Source organism: Hemiscyllium ocellatum, unplaced genomic scaffold (genome assembly GCF_020745735.1).
Source record: "Hemiscyllium ocellatum isolate sHemOce1 unplaced genomic scaffold, sHemOce1.pat.X.cur. scaffold_529_pat_ctg1, whole genome shotgun sequence".
Lineage (NCBI taxonomy): Eukaryota > Metazoa > Chordata > Chondrichthyes > Orectolobiformes > Hemiscylliidae > Hemiscyllium > Hemiscyllium ocellatum.
The window spans coordinates 267,636-284,423 of record NW_026869100.1 but is presented as its reverse complement, the minus strand read 5'-3'; the positions used below and the strand labels follow the sequence as shown (position 1 = coordinate 284,423).

The window sequence follows — 16,788 nt, the reverse complement described above, 5'->3', positions numbered from 1 at the left end:
CTTTAGTAAGGCGTTCAGCAAGCTTTCTCATGGGAGACTGGTTAGCAGGTTAGATCTCATGGAATAAAGCGGAAACCAGCTATTTGAGTACAGAACAGGCTCAAAAGTAGAAGATAGAGAGTGGTGGCGGAGGGATGCTTTTCCGACTGGAGGCCTGTGGAGTGTCTCAAGGATTGGTTCTGTATCCACTATTTTTCATCATTTATATCAATGATTTGGATGTAAACATAGGAGGTATTAGTAATTCTGCAGATGACGCCAAAACTGGAGGTTTAGTGGACAGTGAAAAAAAGATGACCAAGGCTGCAATGTTTCCTGCAGGTGTCACCATTTCAGATGCTGCCCGTCCTGCTGGGGATCTCCAGCACTTCTTGGTTTTGTTGCAGATTTTCAGCATTTTGCTGAAGCACATGGAGACAGAGAGCTGTACAGCTCCAGATTTTGTTGACTCTGCAGGACTGATGGATGACGAGGGACTCAATCCTCGTTTAATCCTCCTTTCCTTTGGTTTTCGGAGTCGCTGACTACATCACTAATATTCTACGTCCCACTCCCTGACCTGAATCTGACCCATCTAACCCGACACTTCAGATCCCATCCCCCTGCCAGACTAGTTAATACCTCACCAATGGAACTGGCAATAGCGCTCCCCCCATCCCCACCCTCCAGGAGATTTGACCCAGCTCTGCACAGGGGTAACCAGTCAGGCTGGTACAGGTCCCAATTCCTTAAGAATCTAAGCCCTTCCATGGTACACCATTTCTCCAGCCACACATCCAGCTGATCTACCCTCTTATTCCTGCTCTCACTAGCATATGGCACTGGGAGCAAGTCTGACATCATTTCATTTCAGGAGCTGCATTATAATGTGTCCCTGCTCTCCCAATATCCAGCTTTCAAGCACTCATCCCTTTATTTCATTATGTCATTGGTATCAGGGTGTTGTACAACCACAGGCTGTTTACCCTCCAGCTCCAGAATATCCTGTAGCTGCACCATGATATCGCGGATCCTGGCACCAGGGAGATAAAGTACCATCCTGGATTCATGGCTGTGGCCATAGAAGTGCCTGTCTGTAACCCTGACTGTTGAATCCCCTGTCACTCTCTTTCTTCCCGTTCTGGGCAGCAGAGCTATTGACAGTGTCATGAACCTGGTTGTTGCTGATTTCCCCTGAGACCGACACACACACACACACACACACACACACGAATCCCAAGCAGTATACATTATCTGTTTGGGAAGGGGAATAACCACTGGGAACTCCTGCACTTCCTTCCTGAGCCTTTTACTTGATCTGATGGTCCCCCCATTCCCTTTCTGCCTGTGTAACCCTCACCTGCAGTGTGACTAACTCACTGAACATACTGTCCATAACATTCTCAGTATTGCAGATGCTCCACAGCGAGTCCACGCACAGCTCCAGGTCTGAAAAGCAGTTTCCCAGTAGCTGCTGATGGGCACATTTCCTGCACACACAGCCGTCAGGGACACTGGAAACATCCCTAATTTTCCCACATTGTACAAGAGGAGCACACCATGGGTCTGAGGTCTCCTGTCACACAGGCTCTCTAGATTCAGCTAGTTACTCCCATTTAGAGAATTTATATGACCAAACAATCTTCCTCCCCTTCAAACATTGTAATCAAAATCCTGTATGCTTTACTTAAGCTGATATGTTATACCTTAAAAACGGTTACAAAATCTCCACAGGTATCGCTTACAAACTGGCTGTTCCCTTTGGGACCATGTGAATTTCTGAATGGGCTGAAACAAAACGGAGTTTCAGCTTCACCTTCTCCCTGTCCCACCTCGCTCTGTTTACACCCAACTCCAAAACACTCTCATTGAGCAAGCAGCCCTCACAGTGCAGCCTGTCATTGTCATTGTCTGCTCACCCCTACACTGCCCTCAGCCTCCTGTACTGTTCCAATACATCTCAATGGGAGCTCAGGGACAGCACCTCATCTTTCAATTCAATCCTTTGTAACCCCAGAGTCAACATGGACCTCAGCAGTTTCTGGGTGAACAGACAGTTTGAATCTGGAACATTCCACCTAAAAAGGTACTGGAATTTGACTTCATAAAGAGTTGCAGGGAATTGAAAATAAGGAGTTTACAGGTGAGCATCATGAAGTGGGTGATTGGGACTAAATCTGACAGTCCCTACAAAGAGACAAAGTGCAATCTGGACAAATCTGTGCTCCCTCTCAGACCAAAGCAGACCCTGAGCTTCCAGTTGCCTGCCACTTTAACACACGAGCCTGTTCCCTGGCCAACATCTGTCTCATTCTTAATGCAGTGTTCCAGGGAAGCTTGATGCCGAACACTCCAGAACACACCAAATGGCCCTGTATTTCAAGGACGGCAATTTCCCCTCCCATGTGGTCAACGATACCCTTCAGTGTATCTCCACCACTTCCTGCACCTCTGCCCTTGAACCCCACCTCTCCAACCGCAGCAAGGATAGAACCCCCAAGTCCTCAATTTTCAATCAGATACAACACATCATCCTCTGCCATTTCCACCACCGACAATCAGATCCCACCAACAGATATCTTTCCCTCCACACCCCTTTCAGCATTCCTCGAGACCATTCCCGTGACTTCCACATTAGATCCATGCTCCCCACCAACCCACCCTCCACTTCCAACACCTTTGCCTGCCATTGCAAGAGGTGTAAAACCTGTGCCCACACCTTCCCCTCACCTCCATCCAAGACACCAGAGGTCCCTTCCACATCCAGCAGAGATTGTCCTGTACATTGAATAACCTCATCTATTGTTTTCATTGCTTTCTACAACGGGGAGACAGGACGCTAACTTGCAGAATGTTTCAGGGAACTTTCTGGGAGACATACACCAACCAACCCCACTGTCCTGTGGCTAACCATTTCAACTCCCCTCCCACTCTGCCAAGAACATGCATGTCCTGGGCCACCTCCACCACAAAATCCTAGCTACATGACTCCTGGAGGAAGAAAACCTCATCTTCTATCTTGGGACCCTTTAACCACTGAATCAATGTTTCGTCATTTCCTCTCCCCCACCTTATCCCAGATCCAGCCCTCCAACTCAGCACCACCCTCTTGAACAGTCCCACCTGTCCATCTTCTTTCGCAATTACCCACTCCACCCTCTCAACATTACCCTCCACCAGCATCTTCCTATCGCCTTCCCAGCTACCTTCCCGCCAGCCCCACACAAATGCTATTATCTGTCAGTCCTCTTCCCCACTCTCACATCCCTGCTGAAGGGCTTAGGCCCAATATGTCAATTCTCCTGCTCCTTGGATACTGTCTGACCTGCTGTGCTTCTCCTGCGCCAAACTTTAACATAAGCTGGAAGAACAACACCTCATTTTGTACTTGGGGACCCTTCAGGCCTCTGACCTTAAAATGGAACTCATTAATTTTAGGTCCTAAGTCTCCCATGTCCTCGCACCATAGTCCCCCACCCCACACACCAGGCCTTGTTATTACATCGCCTGCCATTACACATTACCTATGGTTAGTCACTAACAATCTCCATTAACATCTATTCACCCTCCCCCAGCCAGATCATTATCCATTCCTTTGTCCAATTGCTCCTGTATCTCATTTTGGACTATATCACCACCTATCACATTTACTCCTTAACCCCTACCTTCTGCATATAAACTGACATTTTTTCTCAGTCACATCAGTTCTCAGGAAGGGTCAGCGGATCCAAAATATTAACTCTGATTTCTCTTCACAGATGCTGCCAGACCTGCTGAGCTATTCCAGTATCTTCTAGCTGTTGTTTCTGATTTAAGCATCCACAGTTCTTTTGGTTTTCATTTACTGGGAGTTTCTAATTCAGGTCTAGCAGCCTACATCATGAGTTTATAAACCCTCCCAGTCCACACTAACTCCATTTCTCTCCCACTCCCTTCACACTGACTGGGTCTCTTCCCATCCCCTGCCCAGTGACACTGCACCTGCACAGCTCATGGTCACATGCTGGCCTGTTGGCGACACCCCTCATTCACTCCCATTGGCTGGAGGATTACACCTAGTCTCCTAATGGTCTGAAGCTGCCGTCAATCAGCCAGGCCCCATTGTGACATGAGTGGTGGGACCCTCCCAGGAGTGTGGGAGGCTGAGGGGTAACCTCAGAGGTTTATAAAATCATGGGAGGCATTGATGGGATAAATAGATAGATGAGGATAGGATATCTGGTCGGCACAGAGGAGTTTGACTGAAGGGTCTGTTTCCGTGCTGTGTATGTCTGTGGCTCTGCCCTGGGATGAGCTTCATCACTCACAGTGAATGGGGCTGAATCAATGTCCTGTAGAGCTGCAAAACAATGTCCCAACTCCAATACTCAATGCACTGACCAAGTACACCAAACGCCTCCTTCACTATCCTGCCTATCCAAGATTCCACTTTCAAAGAACTATGAACCTGTACCTCAAGTCTCTTTGTTCAACAACACTCCCCAGGACCTTCCCATTAAATGTATAAGTCCTGCCCTGATTTGTTTTTCCAAAATGCAGCACCTCACATTTATCTGAATTCACTCCACCTTTCACTCCCCAGCCCATTTGATTGAAGTCCCATTGTACTCTGAGGTAACCTTCTTCCCGATCCAATTTGGTGCCTGTGTAAAGTCACTGACCATAGCTCCTATTTTCACATAGTCATCATTGATATAAATGATGAAAAGCAGTGAACCCTGCACCGATCCTTACACCATATTGCTCATCACAGGCCTCCAGTCCGAAGGCAACCCTTCACCACTATCCTCTGTCTCCAACCTTACAGCCAATTTTATATCCAAATAGCTAGTCCTTCCACCTTGAATGTCTTTCTGAAGTCCAAGTTAGTGATTTCCATGCACAAAGCCACGCTGACTGTCCCTAATCATTTCTTACCTTTCCAATTACATCTAAATCCTATCCCGGAGAAGCCCTTCCAACAACTTGCCTGACTCCAGGCTCACCAGTGTATTGTTCCCTGGCCTTTCCTCATCACCTTTCTCAAATAATGGCACCTGTCTTCCAGCACCTCGGTGATACAAATATCTCAGCGAGGGACCCAACTATCACTTCCCTAGCTTCCCACAAAGTTCGGGGATTCACCTGATCATGTATCAGGGATTTATCAATCTTGATGCATTATACAAGTTCCAGAGACTCTGAACGAATATGGACACTTGTCAAGTTATCCCTATTTATTTCTCCAAACTCTCTCACTTCCATATCCTCCTTCAGTAAAAGCGGACATGAAATACGCAGATAGTATCTCTCCTGCCTCCTGCAGATCCATAGACCGCCTTGTTGATCTTTCAGGGTCCCTATTCTCTGCCTGGTTACTCTTTTGTCCTTAGTGTATTTCTAGAATCTCTTTGGATTTTCCCCAAACTCATTTCACAAAGTTCTCGTTCCCTTTTTTGCCCTCTTAGTTTCCCTCGAGTATACTCCTACCGCCCCTATACTCCTCCAGGTATTCACCCAAACCCAGCTGTCTGGACTTGCCATATCCCTCCTTCATTTTCTTGACCAGAGCCACAATTCCTCTTGACAGCAGCATTCCTTACACCTCCCAGCCTCGTCCTTAACAGGAACATACTGTCTATATACTCATTGTCTCAGGCCTATGGGGGCAACAGCAGATGAAGACAGAGAAACAATCAATCATTCTCGGTAAAGAGGCAGTGCTGGGAAAGATACCAGCCGAAAGGTAGATGGGTCTCCTGGCCGTGATGGAATGCATCCCCGGGGACTGTAAGGAATGGCAGTGGGTAAATAGCAAATACACTCGTGATAATTCACTAAAATTTGCTGACTCTGGGACGGTTCTAACAGATTGGAAAGCTGCAAATGTGATGCCAATATTTTAAAATGGACGTATTAGCATAACTTCTGTAGTGGGGGAAATGTCTGATCTCTCACGAAAGAAATAGTGAGCTATGTGGATAGAAATTGTCTCATCGAGCAGACACAGCATGGATTCATGAAAAGTGGACGACACTAAGATGAGTGGTAGAGCAATGTGTGCAGAGGCCACTGTCAGTCTGCACAGGGATACAGAGAGGTTAATTGAGTGGTTAAGGGTCTGGCAGATGGAGGACAATGTTGGGATATGTGAGGTCATCCATTTTGGTCGGACTAACAACAAACTGGATGATGAAATGGTGAAAACATGCAGCAGGCTGCTGTACAGAGGGAGCTGGTTTGCAGGTACAGCAGGTAATTAAGGCAGTGAAGGGAATATTGTCCTTCATTGCTAGAGGGATGGTTATGCTGCAGCTATACAGGGGGCTAGTGAGGCCACACCTGGAGTACTGTGTACAGGTTTTCGTCCCCTACTTCAGGAAGGATGTAATGGCGCTGGAGGGGGTGCAGAGCAGGGTCACTAGTTTGAGTCTGGAGTTGAAAGGGTTGCCTTCTGAGCAGAGATTGACAAAACTGGCATGATCCTCATTGGAATTTAGAATAATGGGAGATTGTATAGGAAAAATATAAAATTATGAAAGGAGTAGATAAGATAGAAGCAGGGAGGTCATTTCCACTGTGGACTGGACAAACTATGGTGCATAGCGACAAAATAAGGGGGTATCAGATTTAGGACTGAGTTCAGGAGAAACTTCTTCAGCTAAAGGGTTGTGAATCTGTGGAATTCCCAGCTGATTGAAACAGTTGAGACTTTCATCTTGAATGTCTTTAGGTCAAAATGTAGATTTACGAACAGGAAAGGAATTAAAGGTTATGGGAGAGAGCATGTAAAGTGGAGCTGAGATCAGCCCTGATCTTATTGAATGGCAGAGCAGGCTGGAGGGGCCAGATGGCCTCCTCCTGCTCCTATTCCTTATGTTACGTTCCCACTTTTCAGCCGTCCCTTTACCTGGGAATAGCAAAGAAGTATTGAAAGATTTTATCTTGTTCAATCACAATGCACCTTTATCCAATTTAGAACAGCAACTTTTAGATCTGGTCTATTCTTTTTTGGAACTATTTTAAAACTATTATAATTATCAGAGAATCCAGACAGTGGGGAAGCAGGTCATTCAGCCCATCACATCCGCACTGACCCTCAGAGACTCCCACCCTACCCATGTAATGTTGCCTTTCCCATGGATAATCCACCCAACCTGCACATCCCTGAACACTGTGGGTAATTCAGCCTGGATAATCCACCTAACCTGCACATCCCTGAACACTGTGGGTAATTCAGCCTGGATAATCCACCTAACCTGCACATCCCTGAACACTGTGGGTAATTCAGCCTGGATAATCCACCCAACCTGCACATCCCTGAACACTGTGGGTAATTCAGCCTGGATAATCCACCTAACCTGCACATCTTTGCTCTGGTTTCCTCCCACTATGTAATCAGATGAAACACACGCAGATATTAACAATAAGGTGATCAATCCTTTCTTATTTCCCAGTTCCATCCAAATAATTTCACTGAACTTACTCCCATGAATATCGTCCCCAAGCACAACTCTAATGCTATCCCTAACCAAAAACACCACTCGTCCTCCTCTCTTGTCCCCCTTTCTATCCTTCCTATAGCATCTATACCCTGGAACATACAGCTGCCAGTCACATCCATCCCTGAGTCATATTTCTATAATACCGATGATATCCCAGTCCCATGTTCAAACCATAACCTGATCGCATCTGCCTTCCCTGTCAGGCCTCTTGCATTGAAGTAAATGCAGTGTAACTGCTCGGTTCTACCGCGTTCTGCCTTGACTGTTTGATTTCTGAACTGTACCAGCCTCAGACTTACCTCCTTTCTCACTATCTCTTTAGGTTTACCCCACTCCCTCACTGGTTTAATGCCTCCCGAGTAGCACTAGCAAATCTCCCTGCCTGGATATTAGTCACCTTCCAATTCAGGGACAATGCATCCTTCTTATTCAAGTCACTTCTACTCCAGAGGAGAATTCAATGACCAAAAGATGTGAATCCTTCTGCCCTACACCAGATCTTTAGCCAATCATTCATCTCCTCCATCCTGCTATTCCTACTCTCACTAGCATGTAGCATTGGGAGTAATTCAGATATTACGACCGAGTATCTACTTTTTTATATTCCAGGCTAATTTGCTATATTCTCTCATCAGGACCTATCTTTTTCTCTTCCTGTGTCATTGGTACCAATGTCCAATGACCTCCCACTGGTTATTATACCCTTTAAAGAATATTCTGCCACCAATCTTTTCTGAACCTTTCAAGTTCCACAACATCCTTCTGATAGGTGGAGAACAGAATTGCACTCAATATTGTAAGAGTGGCCAAACCAATGTCCTGTACAGCCACAACATGACTGCCCAACTCCTGTACTCACTGCTCTGACCAATAATGTAAATCATACCAATCACCTTCACTATCCTATCCACCTGCGACTCTACTTTCAAGGAATTATGAACCTGCACTGTAAGGAAACTTTGCTCAGTAACACTCCCTCGGACCTGACCATTAAGTCTATCAGTCCTGCTAGGCTTTGCTTTTCCAAAAAGCAGCACCTCACATTTATCTAAATTAAACTCCATCTGCCACTCCTCAGCCCATTTCCCCATCTGATCAAGATCCCATTGAATCCTGAGGTACCCTTCTTCACTGCCCACGACACCTCCAATTTTGGTGTCACCTGGAAACTTACTAACAATCCCTCCTATGTTCACATCCAAATCATTTATGTAAATGATGAGAAGTAGTGGACCCAGCACCGACCCTTGTGGCACTCCAGTGGTCACAGTCCTCCAGTCCGAAAAACAACCTTCTACCACCACCCTCTGTCTTCTACCTTTGAGGCAGTTCTATATTCCAAATGGCTAGTTCTCCTGGTATGGTGAGATCTCATCTTGCTAACTAGTCTTCCATGGCGAACCTTGTCGAACGCCTTACTGAAGTCCATATAGATCCCATCTACCGCTCTGCCCTCAAAAATCCACTTTCTTACTTCTTCATAAAACAGCTCAGTCAAGTAAGTGACATGATTTCCCGCACACAAAGCCATGCTGACTATCCCTAATCAGTCCTTGCTTTTCCAAATACATGCAAATCCAGTCCCTCAGGGTTCCCTCCAACTTGTCTGGCACCAACATCAGGCTCACAGGTCTGTAGTTCCCGGGCTTGTCCAAACCGCCTTCATTAAACAGTATCATCATATTAACCAACCCCCAGTCTTCTGGCACCTCAGCTGTGACTATCGCTGATACAAAAATCTCAGCAAGGGGCCCAGCAATCACTTCCCTAGCTTCCTACAGAATTTTAGGACACACCTGATGAAATCCTGGGCATTTATCCACCTTTCTGCGTTCCAAGACATCCAGTACCACCTTCGCTGTAATATGGACATTTTTCAAGGTGTCACCATCGATTTCCAACATTCTATATCTTCCATATCCTTCTCCACAGTAAATGCTGATGCAAAATACTTGTTTAGTATCCCCTCCCCACCCCATCGCCTGCAGATCCACACACAGGCTGCCTTGCTGATCCTTGAGGAGCCCTATTCTGTCTCTAGTAACCCATTTGCTCTTAATGTATTTATAAAAACCCTTTGGATTGTCCTTACCCTATTCGCCAAAACTGTGTCCTGTCCCCTTTTTGCCTTACTGATTTTCCTCTTAAGTATACTTCTATTGCCTTTATACTAGAAGGATGTTCTGGATTGGAATAAATGCCAAATATTTCATCTTGATAAAAGGGCAGGACTTACACTGATTAAAAGTCGGGCCTTGCATAGTGATATAGAACAAAGAGACCTCGGGGTTCAGATCTTTGCAGTTTATGTCACATGTAGACAGGGTTGTTCAGAAGATGTATAGCACACTTGCCTTCATTGCTCACACCTTTGAGTATAGGAGTTGGGACATTACATTGAGGTTGTACAGGATGTTGGTGAGGCCTCTTCTGGAATACTGTGCTCAGTTCAGGTTGTGCTGTTATAGGACAGATGTTATTAAGTCGGAGCGGGTTCAGAAGAGATTTACCAGGATGTTGATGGGAACGGATGCTTTCGGTTATAAGGAGAGGCTAGGTAGGCTGGGACCTCTTTCACTGGGGTGTAGGAGGCTGAGGGGTGACCTTATTGGAGGTTTATAAAATCCTGAAGAGTATAGGTAATGTGAACAGCAGGTGCCCTTTCCAGGAGGGGGCGCGATTCAAGAGTGGGTGAGAAAAGGAAGACCCTAAAAAGACGTTCCGGATTTTACTTTTTGTTTTTGTACAGAGAGTGATTCACATGTGGAATAATCTAGCAGAGGACGTGGTAGCTGTGAATACAATTACAATTTAAGGGTGGCACAGTGGCTCAATGGTTAGCACTGCTGCCAGGGACACAGGTTCAATTCCTGCATTGGGTGGCTGTCCATGTGGAGTTTGGATATGCTTCCCCGTGTCAGCGTGAGTTCCTCCAGGTGCTCCCGTTTCTTCCCACAAGCCACAGATGTACAGGGTAGGTGAACTGGCAGTCCTCAATTGCCCATAGTGTTCAGGGATGATTGGGTTTAGTGAATTAGTAAGGGGTAAATGTAGAGTAAAACGGTAGGGGAATGGGATTCTAAGAGGAAAAAGCATTTGGACCTGTATATCGATAGGGAATGCTTGGATGGATTTGGACTAAGTGGAGGTAGATGCGATTAGTTCAGTTCGAATTTATGGTTGACACGGACTGGTTGGAACACAGGGTGTGTGTCAGTGCTGTATAACGTTCTGACTCTATCGCTCGTTATCTCTGTAAATTCCTCTATGCTCGGAACTCTCTGTCAATGCCACCTCATCCAGTCTTACAACTCTTCCTTATCTCGATAATTCCTCTCCAGCCTCAAAACTCAAAAAAGTCTATCAGAAATATCTCTATCTCTGTAACATCCTCAATCCTCAGAATCCTCTCCAACTTTCATCTCCTCCAGCTTCATTACTCTCCCTATCTCTAATCCCCTCCAGTCTCTCAAAGCTCTGCTATATGTGCCTTTTTTATTTCCAGCCTTCAGGATTCCCAATGTTTATTTCTCACTTGATGACGGCCCTTTCCGATTCTGTGCTGAGCTTCTGAATTCTTCCTTAAACCTCTCAATCTCCTTTTCCTCCCAAAACATCGGCCAATCATATGTCATCTACTCTAGTATCACCCTTTCTGACCTGAAGTCCAATGGAGCCTGTCATATTCCTATAATAAACATCTTAGCGGTCTACAGAACAGAAAAAGGCTCTGGTAGTACATCGGGTCTGTGACAAAGAAAACTACCACCTAACTGTCCTCATCTATTTTCCGATAGTTGTGGAAAAGTCTCATCTATCATGGCATTGCAAGTGCACACTAAATACATCTCAAATGCTACCGGGATTTCTGTGTCTCCCACCCTTACAGACAGTGAGGTTCAATGCAACTGTTGCTCGATGATGACATCACCCACAGGAACACAGAGCAGCTGGGTCTGTGCAAACCAGAGATCACCCACACATTGGGAAGGATGGCAGGGTCCCTGAGGGGGGGGCACAGGAGATTTACCAGGATGGTTCAAGGAATGGGGGATTTTAGTTGCAGAGACATGGGTGCTGTTAATAAATATCAAGAATATCCATCTACAATAGATGGACTCTTGTTCTCAACCTCTCCCCTTGCCTGGGCTGTGGTAACCTTCAGGTTAAACCCACCACCAGACATTTCTCCCTAATGAGACAGCAGCCCTATGGTCTGGTCAGACAATGCTGCCTTTCCCTTTTACACAGTGATGCCACTGTACCCTGGGGATGGGGAGAGGGAATGCTGAAGGTGGTGGATGGGACACCACTCAGGCACAGTGCTTTGTCCTGGAGGATGTTCACTTTAATATTGTTGGGGGCTGCACTGATGCAGGCAAGTGGGAATGTTCCAACACAATCCTGATGTGTGCCTTATAGGGAGCAAACAGACATTGGGGAATCAGGGGTTTGGGGAAACAGATTGTTCTCCTTGTAGCAGAGGAAATTGCGGGTGCCCTGTGACAGAGGGGTTTACAGATTTAGAATAATCCACCTTACACTCATGAGTTCATCAGAAAAGGATTACAGGACACATATTGAAGACTTGGGGGAGATCTACTGAGAGTGTGGGGTGATTCAAAAGAGGACATTTATGCAGCAAATGGGAATGAGCTGGAATACAATACTCACACACAATGTGAATATCCAGCTCCTGATGAATTGAGTAATTTTGTCACAGTTTGACGTTACAATTACTGAGATTACCATCTGAATGTCCACCTGTAATACACGTTTATAAAACTGTCACTGTCAGTTCATTTAAGAAACTCTCACCACCCCCTCCTCCTGGCCCAGGATGACTGGACACATTACCCCTTGTGGGGGTCAGCAGTTAGTTCAGGGGGAAATCTGTATGGGTTTCTGTGAGTTTCCACACTGGGTCTTCATGTGACTGAACAGGGCAGATCTTTGACACATGGGACACAATGTTTCAAGAGTCAGTGCGATGTGGAGAGCAGGATGTGTGCTTCCTTTTCTTTCCTTCCGTGCTACCGCTGTGCCTCATCAATTAGACGGGGGGGGGGGGTGAAAGGCTCATGCAGCTCGATGGGCAAGTTGTCTCCATTCTGACCCATGAGCAGCAAGCTCCTCCCAGTCATTCCAAAGAGTCTCTCTGAAAAGGTAACAACTGCTTCCCACTGCCCAGTGCTCCCAGGAAATGTTTAGAAGAATGAGCGGGGAAATCTCTGAGAAAAGGCAGAACGGTAAAGTTCCAAAAGGATTATAAACAGTTTACAGAGAGGGATTCATTGGAGAAGTGGGCAACAAGTTAGCAAATGGAGCATAATTTGGGAAATTGTGAAGTTGCTCATTTTGGAGGAGATAATAAAAGAACAGAGTGCTATGTAAATGGTGGAAACTGTCGAAAGCTGCACCACAAAGGGACCAGGGGTAATTGCGTAGGAAACACAGTTATAACAGGGAATCAGGATGGGGAATGGAACGTTGTTTCTTATTACAAGGAGTTTTCAGTGTAAGTGTTTGGAGTATATACCTGAGAGTAACTTTACAAAGTGCGAGTGAGACCACATCTGGAGTAATGACAGAAGTTTTGGTCCCTTTATTTAAGGAATACATAATTTCATCTGAGGCATTTCAGAAAAGATTAACTGGGATGATCCCTGGCTTGTAGGGATTATCTTTTAAGAAAAGGCTGAAAATGTTGGGACTCTACTCACTGGATTTGGGAAGAATGAGAGGTGATCTCATTGTAACATGCAGGATTCTTAAGGAGTTTGACAGGGTAAATACTGAGAGGATGTTTCCCATCATGAGGGATCTGGAATCAGATACTCGGATAGTCACGGAATCAAGGGTTCTGTTTTAGATTCGTCAAGTTTAAGGCAACATCAACACGGGTCAGGGGTTTCAGTAGCAATGGAGCTGGGGTGAAGGGGGGGGGGAAGCAACGTTTTAGAGATTGGAATTCCTGGTGTTTGTGATTGTGTAGATACCTGATCAGAAGGTCACCTTGGGGTTACAGATATGAGAGCAATATTGTGAAGAGTGTAGTTCTGCCTCAGACAGTTCCCAGGGAGAGGGAGGGGCTCAGCAGTAAGGGAAAGGAATTTGTAATAGCAACTGAAGGCAATGGGTTTAACCATTTCAATGTTCCGTTGCAGGAAATTGCAGCCAATCGCGTAGTGGGAGTGTGATGAGCAGTTTGATAACTGAGTAATGGAGAGGGATGATGGGGAGGGAGAGCTAGGCATTGTCAGTGTACATGTGAACCCTCAGACGGTGCTTTTGGACGATGTCACCTCCTGACAGTATGTGGGTGAGAAACAGGAGGGACCAAGAATCGATCCTTGAGGGACACCACATACAAGGAATTTAGAAAGGAATGGGAGAGTGGGGATGGAGTAGGTTTTTCCAACAACGGTGAGGTCAAAATATTACTTCGTAGCAGAATGGGAGAGAAGGACATAACCAGAAAAGACAGACAGACAGAACAAGGAACAATACCTGTGATTTGGTGAGGGGAGGGAGGTGGGGGTGATGTGGAGGAAGAGCCCAACTCCAAAAACACACTTTCTTCATTGGTGACATCACCCAACTCCACCCTAGTCTCAGCTCATTTACTGAATGCAGGGATGGACGAGTATTTATCTCCAGACTTAATTATCCAAACACTCTTGGCCAGCCTCCCACATTCAACTTACATGTAATCTCAAGAGTATCTTAAACCCTCCTGCCCAAGTGCTCACTTGTACCAAAACTAGTTGATCCATCGAAAGGCTCCTATTTACAGGCAACAATTTAAAATTCTCACCCTGTGAACATCCCTGTCTCCCTGCACCACACACCCTGCAAGACCTTGACAACTCATTTGTGTTTATTCATTGCTTCACCTGTCTGGCTGTTTCTACTGTTGCCAAGGCAACACTGTCTGGAATTCCCACCTGAACCCTCTCAGACCTGCTTTCCTCTTTTAAGGTGTTCTCGAAAACCTGCTCATTTGGCAATGCTTTTGATCACTTGACCTAGTATCTCAATCTGTGGCCTTATGCCAGAATTTTTCAATAGTATTTCTGTGAAATTATAAACATGATTAAAAAAAACAAACTGTTGCTGATTTGCACATACATTGTCAACTCTTCAATATTGCTGAGTGAATAATCTATAACAGCACTTACCCAACCACATTGTGGGAGCACCTTCACCACATGAACTGCAGCTGGACAGGGAAATCAAACATCACCCTCTCCACAGGCAATGGGGCTTTGGCACTGATCACTGGGATCTGTGGAGGGAGAAACACACAGTTGCTATTTCAGGGAGTGCAAAATGCATTATAAGGAGGGAAAATGGGGCAGAATTTGGGATTTTCAAATTTGTGATTCACAATGTGCACTAAGTTCTGTAAAACCTCTCATGCCATACCATGAAAATTTCCTTCTCTTCCTGGTCTATGTCTTTCCTTTCCCCTGCCCTGCACCTTCACACATTCCAATGCCTTGGCCACAACAACACTGTGCTGCCAGTGAAGTTTATCACGTGGTTGAGTATTGTCCCGCCCCTCATTCACTCCGATTGGTTGAAGGACCAACTGGCACATCCTGGTCCTCCAGCCTCGTTCCCCCGACTCTTATTGGTCCTGCGCTGACATCAATAATCCGAGGCCCATTGTGGGCTGGAGCATGCTCAGTGCTTCCTGCTTTTGCTGCTGTTCATCAGGTATGAGAGAGAGAGAGGGCATTGGAGCTGTCCTCTCTCCCTCTGTAGATGGTGCAAATCTGTCCCAACTACCCCCAAATTTTTTTTTAATTAGACTTACAGTGTGGAAACAGGCCCTTCGGCCCAACAAGTCCACACCGAAGCGCACCCACCCATACCCCTACATTTATCCCTTACCTAACACTATGGGCAATTTAGCTTGGCCACTTCACCTGACCCCCACATCTTTGTGACTTTGGGAGGAAACAGGAGGACCCGGAGGAAAACCCACGCAGACACAGGGAGACGTGCAAACTCCACACAGTCAGTCGCCTGAGTCGGGAATTGAACCCGGGTCTACAGGCGCTGTGAGCAGCAGTGCTAACCACTGTTCCTCCGTGCCGCCCACAACCACTGTGCCACCGTGCCGCCCGTTTCCTTAAAAAGTAAAATTCCAAGTCTGTTTCAAAATACCTGCTGAATCTGTGTCGTTCAGACTGTTCCAGATGCTCAGAACTTATTGAGTAAAATAGTGTTCACATTTTCACCTTGTATTATTTGCCAATTACTTGAACGTAGTTACTAAAAATTGTGACAGGGTTAACAATTCCTCTCTCTCTTTGCAAATTCAAGACCTTGGAACAAAATCGGCACCAGGTCAAAATCACTGCTTCACCTTCTCAGCTCCAAGGATAATTATCTGTGCTTCAGCTAGCTCTGCACAAAAGAGAGGAATGCATCTTAATTTATTAAGATCAAAGAAACAGACCTCCGGTCCAATTCGTCTGTGCCAACAAGGAATCCTAAACTAATGAATTCCCATTTACCATCTATTGGCCTGTATCCATCAAAACCCTTCCTATTCATGTACCCAATTGGAAGCCTTTTAAATGTTGTGATTTTTCAGCCTCCACTACTTCATCTGGTAGCCCCTCCCATACACACACCACACTCAGCTTGAAAATGTTGCCAGTTCGATCCCTTTTAAATCTTTGCCCTCTCAACTTAAACCCATGTGCTCTAGTTTTGGACCCACCTAACCTGAGGAAAAAGGATGCCAGCTGCTCACCTTATCCACGCGCCTCGTGATTTTATAAATCTCAATGAAGTCACCTCTCAGTCTTTGACTCTCCAGAGAAAATAGCCCCAGCCTATTCAGCCCCTCCCTGTAGCCCAAATCCTCCAATCCTGGTAACGTTTTTGTAAATCTTGTCCAAACCTTTTCAAATTTCACAACATCCTTCCCAGAACAGGGAAATTCAAACTGAAAACAGAATTCCAGAAGTGGCTTAATCAACGTCCTGTCCAGCCACAATATGACGTCCCAGCTTCTGTATTCAATGCATTGACCATTAACGGAGAGCGTTAATGGAGTCCCATTTGCCAGCGGTTCACCCTTATCCCTCTAAAACCTCCCTCTTCAAGTACCCAGTCAGACACCTTTTAAATGCTGCAATTGTACTAGCCTCCACCCCTTCCTCTGGCAGCTCATTCCATACTTGCAATGCCCTCAACATGAACACGATGCCCCTTAAATCCCCTTTAAATCTTTTCCCTCTCACCTTAAGCCTGTACCCTCTCGTTCTGGAGCCACCGAACTTGGGAAAAAGTCCCTGACTGCTCA

General features: G+C 45.8%; 1 long non-coding RNA gene across 3 annotated transcripts in view; it reads right to left on the bottom strand.

Annotated features, from left to right (window-relative positions):
- Window positions 1–16,788, bottom strand: part of LOC132813901 (uncharacterized) — a 56,970-nt gene that overhangs the window by 19,417 nt on the left and 20,765 nt on the right. For 2 of the 3 annotated variants that reach the window (XR_009644206.1, XR_009644205.1), the window contains exon 4: window positions 14,645–14,751. This is a non-coding gene — a long non-coding RNA (uncharacterized LOC132813901). Of the gene's footprint in view, window positions 1–14,644; window positions 14,752–15,638; window positions 15,701–16,788 lie in introns of those variants that run through there. The other variant, XR_009644207.1, reaches the window with a different exon arrangement.